Consider the following 9,443-nt stretch of genomic DNA (forward strand, 5'->3'; position numbering starts at 1 on the left):
TAAATGTCGGTATTTTGACCTTGTCAGGATTTTGACCGTCGAGATTTTGATTGTAGGTACATTATTTCATACTGATCCCTAAAAAAACAGACTAAAAATAAAGGAGGTGTGTGAATGACAATTGATATAATGTACACTAACAGTATTACAAATTTTTCTGGAAAGATTTAGAATATTACAGCAGTTTTATTCTTCTTATTTTAGTTATATAGCGCTCTTTCTCCAATAAGACTTAAGGTGCTTAACAGTTAGAATGTACATGATACATTACAGAAACAATGAAGTACAGAACAGCTTTCATAAAATACAGAGAGCACAGAGTTACTAAAGGGACATTGTGGAAATGCTAAACAGGAAAGTCTAGATTCTGTTTCTGAAGGATTCCAGAGTTGGGGGCCTCTCGCACTGTGCAGGGAAGCCAGTTTCAGTAATGTTCTGTTTGCAGAACTACATTCAACAAGTTTGCAGATGTGACACATTAAGAATATATGTTTTAGAATTATTTTGCTTCTTACCTTCAAAGTTGTTTTCTGGCAGCTAAATAAAAAACGAAGCAACACTAGAGCAAAAGCAAAGCTGGTCTATTGTAGACATGGGACTACATACAGGGAAGACTTTATATTGCCGTATCATTACCATATGAATGTGTCTAAGGTCACTGTGTTCTCATTGGTAGTTCTATATCTGAGGCATGAACTCCCTCTGACGTTACAAAGTGTACATGCCATCTTTATCAATAATACTAGGCTCCTGTTATTACACTATCTTGTAGAGCAACATTACTCCAGCCCTAAAATGTGCCTCTGTGTTTAGACTGAGTTCAGTCACATATATGAAAGAATTTCCTTTTGATCTTTATACAGCTTTATTTCTGTATACTGTACAAGTTATAGTTTATCAGCTATAAAGGTCAAATGTCCAAGGTCAAGGTGTAAAATAGATAAATGTATCTAATAAAATGACAATATCTCTCTTCTTCTCCCTATCCCCCTCCGATTCTCTCCCTCTCAGTGCCTCTAGATGTTTCTCTGTTTCTGCCTCTCTTTACAAGGGAAAATGCTGGATTTCTGGAAGATGGTTTCCAAATGTTTGATTTGGAACCAGTTGTCACCAGCCCATAAAGGATGCATAATTAGCATGTAACAAGCTATACAGTAGTCTGCACCAAACAAAGTGCCGTTTATGTAATACAGTACTTCTGACATATGCAGGTCCAATGACCACAGTAATACAATCAGCGGCTGAATGGGTTAAACTCTCCCGCACAGCTGTGCTGTCTTTCCCCATTGTGACCCCCTTTCAGCTTCCTATGAGAACCGTACACACTATGCAGACACAGCACAGTGTGTATGGGCTTCTATGGTATCGCATAACAGAACCTTTACAAAGAAAACATGTACAGAAGATTCATCCACCGATTTATGTGTGTACCCCCCTTCAGGCCACTTACCAGATTCTCTGGTGTGATGATTGAGCACTCAGATCCACAGACACACACAAACACACACACACACACACACACACACACACACACACACACACACACACACACACACACGACTTGTACTAAGCAGTGATAAAAGTGAAGAAGTGAGCCAGTGGAGAAGTTGCACAAGGCAACCAATCAGCTGCTCTGTAAACTTTTATAGTATGCAAATTATAAATGTTACGTCAATGGTTATTGGTTGCCATGGGCAACTTCTCCATTGGCTCACTTCTCCACTTTTATCACTGCTTAGTACATCTCCCCCTGAGTAGGAAAATCTGCTGCCACTTGGCATGTGCAGCAGCTTCATTCTGCCCTTTATACTGCATGTGGTGGCCACTAGCCAGGTTGTGGGAAAGTGGGATTTATGGGCAACTGACACCCCCCACCCCCACAGCAAATTAAGTTGCTGTTGTTAAGTGCCATTGATGCTGACTTATAGCAACCTTATGGATAGCTTTCCTGAACAAATGTAATTCTTAAGTCAAGCAGCTCAGTGTTGATTGTGTGGTATCCATAGTTGTTGTGATGGTATCAAGCCATCTCCCTGCTGGTCTTCTCCTTTTTCGTTGGCCTTCAACTTTACTAAGCATAACGTCTTTCTCTAGGGATCCCTTTTTTCGCATGATGTGTCCAAAGTTGGAAAGGTGTGCCTCTAGGGAGAGCATAAGTTATATCTTATCTAATACTGATTGATTTGTTCTTCCGACAGTCCATGGTACACATAATATTCATCTCCAGCACCATACATATCTTTACACTTGAATATTTTATCAAGATTATTCATGGCTGTTTTACCAAGTGCTATTTTTCTTCGAATTTCCGGTCTTTTTGCTGATTTAGTGTAGGTTAAAACTATCTACAATTTTAGTTTCTCCGCTCTCTGGTAATCACAGCTTGTCCTGGCAGTTCCAGAGGGAGAAAACACCTCCCAATAGAACTGCCTATCATGCGTGGTGTCTGGCCAGTAGCACTTCCAATAGCCAGCCCATAGGTAAAATCTGCCAATGGTAACACTGCTTGTTGTATAAAGCCTGTTACATTTAATTTATTAGATTTTAGGTACTGGTGTACTGCAATACATCCCACTCCTATTTACTTGTTTATTGGAAATTTTAACTCTGGTAGTATGTGCATGCATACGTACCCATTAGGATAGGTTTTCTAATACATATCTGTCCCGCAAAGGAAATTAGTTGGTCACCGATCATGGGTGAACTGCTGATTTGATTCACTGAGCCTTACTCTGAATCCAAGAACAGTATGTCTAGAATACAAAGAGGACTGCAACAAGATAGACTGAATGTCTCCTGTCTGTCAACGTAATCCTCTTCTGGCTTGTCTGTAACCATAGACCCACTGCCTGTCTTTCTTACTTCCAGGAGAACCAAGATGACAAGGATAGGCTGGGTCCTGGGCCTACCAAGGAAATGCAACTGCATCCCCAATATGGTCCCCTTCAGTAATGCACGTCTGTGCCCATGGTAACAGGCCACTAGTTGAGACCACAAATCTCAGCCCACCAGCATCCTATTACCATGGTAGTGACTGTTGATCTGATCCAATAGCAGAAGTGAGACACAGCTTTCTCGGCCGAAACATGGAGATCCAATGCTAGGATCTCTGTGTTTTACCTTGTTTTCAGATCCGAGCCCAGCAGAAAAATCTGAGCCAGGACTTGGAATCGCTTGAAATCAGTGGTGGCTTCAGAGGTGGGGCTACAGCGCAGTCCAAAATTGAAATAGCCACACCAACTGCCACCCCTAACACTGCCAACCATCGTCTGGAACTCACTGGCAGTTGGTGTTGATCCCCTATTTGAAATTTGGGCTGTGCTGCAGACCCACCACTGGAGCCACCACTGCTCAGGACCCTCAAGTTCGGGTGGGTACGGTTCCTCTCATCTCTAACATACAGTATATGAAGTCAAGTCATTTACAGTATTTGTAGTTTGTCTTTGACTGTTCTGCATCCCACAATGGAACTCTTGAATGATGTGATACAAGCTGAAAGTTCCTTTTATTAACTGGGTAAGGCATACAGACAAAATCACATGAGTGCATTATGCAGAGCTTTCCTTTAATGTAACGCAATAGCTGAAGTACAATACGCAGCAGTCGCTAGAGTTCCACTATTCCAGAAATAACATTATCTATAATATTATATAAATTATATTATATTGGGCAGTATGAATGGAGTAATGCTGGTAGTATGTGCATGCATACATACCCATTAGGACAGGTTTTCTAATACATATTTGTCCCGCAAAGGAAATTAGTTGGTCACCAATCATGGGTGAACAGCTGATTTGATTCACTGAGCCTTACTCTGAATCCAAGAACAGAATGTCTAGAATTCAAAGAGTACTGCAGCAAGATAGACTGAATGTCTCCTGTCTGTCAACTTAATCCTCTGCTGGCTTGTCTGTAACCATAGACCCACTGCCTGTCTTTCTTACTTCCAGGAGAACCAAGATGACAAGGATAGGCTGGGTCCTGGGCCTGCCAAGGAAATGCAACTGCATCCCCAATATGGCCCCCTTCAGTAATGCACTTCTGTGCCCATGGTAACAGGCCACTAGTTGAGACCGCAATTCTAAGCCCACCAGCATCCTATTACCATGGTAGTGGCTGCTGATCTGATCCAACAGCAGAAGTGAGACACAGCTTTCTGGGCAGAAACATGGAGATCCGACGCTGGGATCTCTGTATTTTGCCTTGTTTTCAGATCCGAGCCCAGCAGGAAAATCCGAGCCAGGACTTGGATTCGCTTGAAACCAGTGGTGGCTTCAGAAGTGGGGCTACGGCGCAGTCCAAAATTGAAATAGCCACACAACTGCCACCCCTAACACTGCCAACCATCGTTGTCTGGAACTCACTGGCAGTTGGTGTTGATCCCCTATTTGAAATTTAGGCTGTGCTGCAGCCCCACCACTGGAGCCACCACTGCTCAGAACCCTTAAGTTCGGGTGGGTACGGTTCCGCTCATCTCTAACATACAGTATATGAAGTCAAGTCATTTACAGTATTTGTCGTTTGTCTTTGACTGTTCTGCATCCCACAATGGAACTCTTGAATGATGTGATTCAAGCGGAAAGTTCCTTTTATTAACTGGGAAAGGCATACAGACAAATCACATGAGTGCATTATGCAGAGCTTTCCTTTAATGTAACACAATAGCTGAAGTACAATACGCAGCAGTCGCTAAAGGTCCACTATTCCAGAAATAACATTATCTATAATATTATATAAATTATATTATATTGGGCAGCACACATGGTGTAATGGTTAGCATTACTGACTCACAGCACTGAGGTCATGGGTTCGATTCCCACCATGGCCCTAACTGTGCGGAGTTTGTGTATTCTCCCTGTATTTGCGTGGGTTTTCTCCAGGTACTCCATTTTCCTCCCACAATCCAAAAATATACTGGTAGGTTAATTGGCTCCCAAGAAAAATTAACCCATGTGTTTAAGCGTGTGAATGTGTTCTAGAGTTTAGACCAGAGGTTCTCAAACTCGGTCCTCGGGGGCACACACAGTGCATGTTTTGCAGGTCTCCTCACAGAATCGCAAGTGAAATAATTAGCTCCACCTGTGGACCTTTTAAAATGTGTCAGTGAGTAATTAATACACCTGTGCACCTGCTGGGTTACCTGCAAAACATGCACTGTGTGTGCCCCCGAGGACCGAGTTTGAGAACCTCTGGTTTAGACTGTAGGCTCAGCTGGAGCAGGGACTGATGTGAACGGACAAATATTTTCCGTAAAGCGCTATGGAATAGGGGCCTAATTCAGAGTTGATCGTAGCAGCAAATTTGTTAGCAGTTGGGCAAAACCATGTGCACTGCAGGGGGGGGCAGATATAACATATGCAGAGAGAGTTAGATTTGGGTGGGGTGTGTTCAAACTGAAATCTAAATTGCAGTGTAAAAATAAAGCAGCCAGTATTTACCCTGGACAGAAACAAAATAACCCACCCAAATCTAACTCTCTCTGCACATGTTATATCTGCCACACCTGCAGTGTACATAGGGGTCATTCCGAGTTGGTCGCTCGCTGCCGTTTTTTCACAGCGCAGCGATCAGGTGACTACTGCGCATGCATATGCACTGCTATGCACAGGCGCGTCGTACAGGTACAATGCGAATCGTTGCTGGGCGATGGATTTAATGAAGAATCCATTCGCAAAGCCGATCGCAAGGAGATTGACAGGAATAGGGAATTTGTGGGTGTTAACTGACCATTTTCTGGGAGAGTTTGGGAAAACACAGGCGTGTCCAGGCGTTTGCAGGGCGGGTGTCTGACGTCAATTCGGGACCAAAAAGACTGAAGTGGTCGCAAGGGCTGAGTAAGTCCAGAGCTACTCAGAAACAGCAAAAAAACGTTTTCGTCCCGCTGTGTTGCACACGCGTTTGCACACTTGCAAAACAAAAATACACTCCCCCGTGGGCAGCGACTATGCGTTTGCACGGCTGCTAAAAGTAGCTAGCGAGCGATCAACTCGGAATGACCCCTATGGTTTTGCCCAACTGCAAAAATATTTGCTGCTGCGATCAACTCTGAATTACCCCCTATGTGTGCGATATATAAATAACTGGTAATAAATAATAAATTAATATTACAGAGGATATGCTTTGCATGGCTACAATTATGGCCATGCATTTGTTTAAAGAAAACTTTCTCGCATCACATCAAGATCATTTTGCTTGTTCCAGGCTTACTTTTAGCTCTTCCACATAAAAGTAGTTTTTTCCCATGATGAAAGAACACTTCTTAGTATTCTGTTCTCATTAGTGAGATTTGTAGGTCCAACTATCAATGTAAATTACATTTACTGCAAAGTGTATAAAACTCTGCCACAGAAAATGACTGAATGTGTTTACATATGCCTATGTTAAATGCAGTAAACTGCTTTCATGTGGTAAACACAATCAATAGCCAGTAATGACACTGATTATTAGTAAAACTAATTTCTTAAGGTTCATGTGTTTTGTAAAACAGTTATTATTGTACAAATATAAACAGTACAAAAAACATACCATAAAGAGCGAAGAATGTGAAAAACATTGTACAAAAGATTTTTCACTTATAGAAACTAGAGATGTGCGCCGATCCATTTTTGCTGGCTTTGGCTTTGGTTCTAATTCATCATTGGATTTTGGTTTTGGATTCGGTTTTGCCAAAACCGCCTCATGTGGTTTTTTGCGGGGGATTTTTTTTTATGCTAGACAACTAAAATCATGTCTCTGTTTTTGTTCCTACAGTATTATTAACCTTAATAACATTCATTTCTAGTCAATTTTGACCACCCCACATCTCACCCAAAATTTTGTTTTCACCAACCTGTACTGCCTTGTTTATAACCCATCTCTGGCTGCCGTCTGCTTAAAGTGCAGTATACGCCATACAAACAACTCCAGTGGAAAGTTTGTCCTAGGCAAGATACTGTAATACAGAAAATGTGTTTTTTAAATAACTGAGCCACTTGGAAAATATAACATTAAAAAGTAACACCTTACCAACTAAAAGGTAAATGGGTTTTGTTGGGTAGCAGTGAACAACAGATTGTGGTTGCAGCCAATTTGGGTAGCATTACCTTGAGACTGATGGTGTGTACACATTGGCCGATATATCGGTCGTTATATTGAACAGCCGATATATCGAGGGTCCGTCGAGCGATATATCACCATCGTTCATAGACATATTGCGTCAGCCCTACAGCACAGCCAACGGCCAATATATCTAACGATACAGTATACTGGCGCATCGTGCTGTGTGTAAGGGCCAACAGCCGACTGCCCGTACACTTGCTGCAGACTCTGGCGGTGGCTGACAGATGAACAGGGCGGGCTGAACTGGCGAATCGAGCAGTGTGTATGTTCAACACACTGCCTGGTCTGTCTGTAGATATATCTGCAGATCAATTGATAGGGTGACCTCAGACAAGAGTTGTAGGCTGCCAAACACATGTGCACAAAGGCGGTGTCTCACCACTGACTGCTAAGCCCCAGTGCGGAGCAGGGTGGATGAAGTGCAGAGTGGTACATCTTCACCTGCAGAGCTGGATTAAGGGGGGGTCACAGGGGGTAAGTATCCCCAGGCCCCATCTGTCTTGGGCCCCCCCCCCATGGTCAGAATTTAGTTTGATGTGTTTAAGTTTCTACACAGCACATAGGAGTTGAGTACTGCTGTAGCTTTACCTGGCTGCCGGAGCCTCAATGATTAATGGGCACTGGCAGCTACAGTACATGCTGAGCATCGGGAGCCGGGGCACACTGACTGCACACCAGTGCAGTGCATTACTGGGAGCTGATTAAGTCCCAGGAGACTTAGCACTAAAGGTCAGAGAGGCATATGCTGAGCTCTGACTGGTAGAGCTCATCACTGGCCCGTAGAGGAGAGGTAGGTGCTAGGAGATCTGCAGCATCCTCATCATGGGAGGGGCTTATTAAAGGCAGTGAGTGTCTGCTTGCCAACTGACTGATCTTGTGTTCTTCTCCAGAGCAAGGTATTGATGAAGAAACACAGTGTTTTCATGAGGGTATGGAGTTTTTATATATATATATATATATATATATATGACGTAAGGTGCAAATAAAGGCACCTGAAACGTTGATCTAAACCGGATTGGTGAGCTGTATGATTTTTTTCTAAATCCATTGGCGTGCCGCCCATTACATTGTATTATATATATATATATATATATATATATATATATAATTATATATATATAATTTTCTTTTTTTGCAGAATATACCTTACATATAGCGTACATACTGCACAGTGGGTTAGATGTATGATATGGTATGGGGGGGAGTGGTATCAGCACTGGTTATGATACCGCTTTTTCACCATGTATTATATCTAAAAGATAGCACGCCGATGTGCAGGGAAATGTAAGAACGGTCAGTGGCACTGACTGTTCTGATATCTGCAGCTATCGATTTCGATAGCTGCAGGTGGCGATGCCCTAACTCCACAGCAGGGACAGAGCTCTCTCTAGCTGTGGCGAGTGCTGGTACTCAGCTGCATGTGAGGTCTTACGAGATCTTGCGCATGTCCAGTGAGCCGGCTGGAAGGGACAGACACAACGCATCACCACTAGGCTGGGTTTTGGGTACTCAGGACGTGCGGGGTGAGGGGGTACACATATAGCCAGCACAGCCATTCGGGCAGTGGTGACAAGAGGTGGTGGGCCCCCCTGTCTTATGTGACCCGGGCCCCCCAAATGCTTAATCCGGCCCTGTTCACCCAGCACCAAATGGACAACTTACCTGAAAGCACCAAATTCTATTCCTGCATCCTGTCCTGGTCCTGTAGATGGGAGGGACTTTGTGGGATGCTACAGCTGCACCACACAGTAGCAGATAAGCTACCACGATCACTTGCAGAAAAGGCTGTCAAATCCAATCAGCAGCCACTACCATTTTAACAGGTCACTGGTTGGTTCTGAGACAGCCATTCTCAGCCAACCAGCTGATTGAATCTGACAGAAGACAGCAAGTGAACCGAAACACAGAGATCTGATGCCGGGATCTCTGTATTTTCACTAGTTTTCTGATCCGAGACTGGCAGAAAGACCTGAGCCAATACTCAGATCCGCTCAGAACCCCTAAGTTCTAGGAAACCGAATCCACTCATCTCTAATAGAAATAAACATAGGAAAAAGTTAGGGGTCATGCCGGTATTCAGGAGCTACAAGAGTGCTAATGACAGAAGAAAAGGCAGTGTTATGTGACTCACATCAGACATCTAAATGTAATAGCCTTCGCATTCTGGAGGTGGCAGAATTTTGTGCAAGTCTGCCCATTATTTTAAAGCAGCAATCATTTACAGTCCTGATTGGACTAATGGACTAATTCCACATACGCCATCGCGTGTATGTCACCTGATGCATTTCTTGGCCAGTGAGGAGGCATTTCATTAGAGTCTGCCAAGTAACAGTAGCGAGAGATGG

The 9,443-nt window shown here is 43.3% G+C and overlaps 1 protein-coding gene across 1 annotated transcript in view; it reads right to left on the minus strand.

Annotated features, from left to right (window-relative positions):
* The window catches only part of LOC134966180 (3-beta-hydroxysteroid sulfotransferase-like), an 80,823-nt gene extending 80,200 nt beyond the window's left edge, over positions 1-623 (minus strand). Inside the window, exon 1 of the mRNA XM_063942737.1 lies at positions 516-623. The gene's annotated coding sequence lies outside the window, so the exon portion shown is untranslated. The remainder of the gene's footprint in view (positions 1-515) is intronic.
* Between the last annotated feature and the right edge of the window lie 8,820 nt (positions 624-9,443).

Source organism: Pseudophryne corroboree, chromosome 10 (assembly GCF_028390025.1).
Source record: "Pseudophryne corroboree isolate aPseCor3 chromosome 10, aPseCor3.hap2, whole genome shotgun sequence".
Lineage (NCBI taxonomy): Eukaryota > Metazoa > Chordata > Amphibia > Anura > Myobatrachidae > Pseudophryne > Pseudophryne corroboree.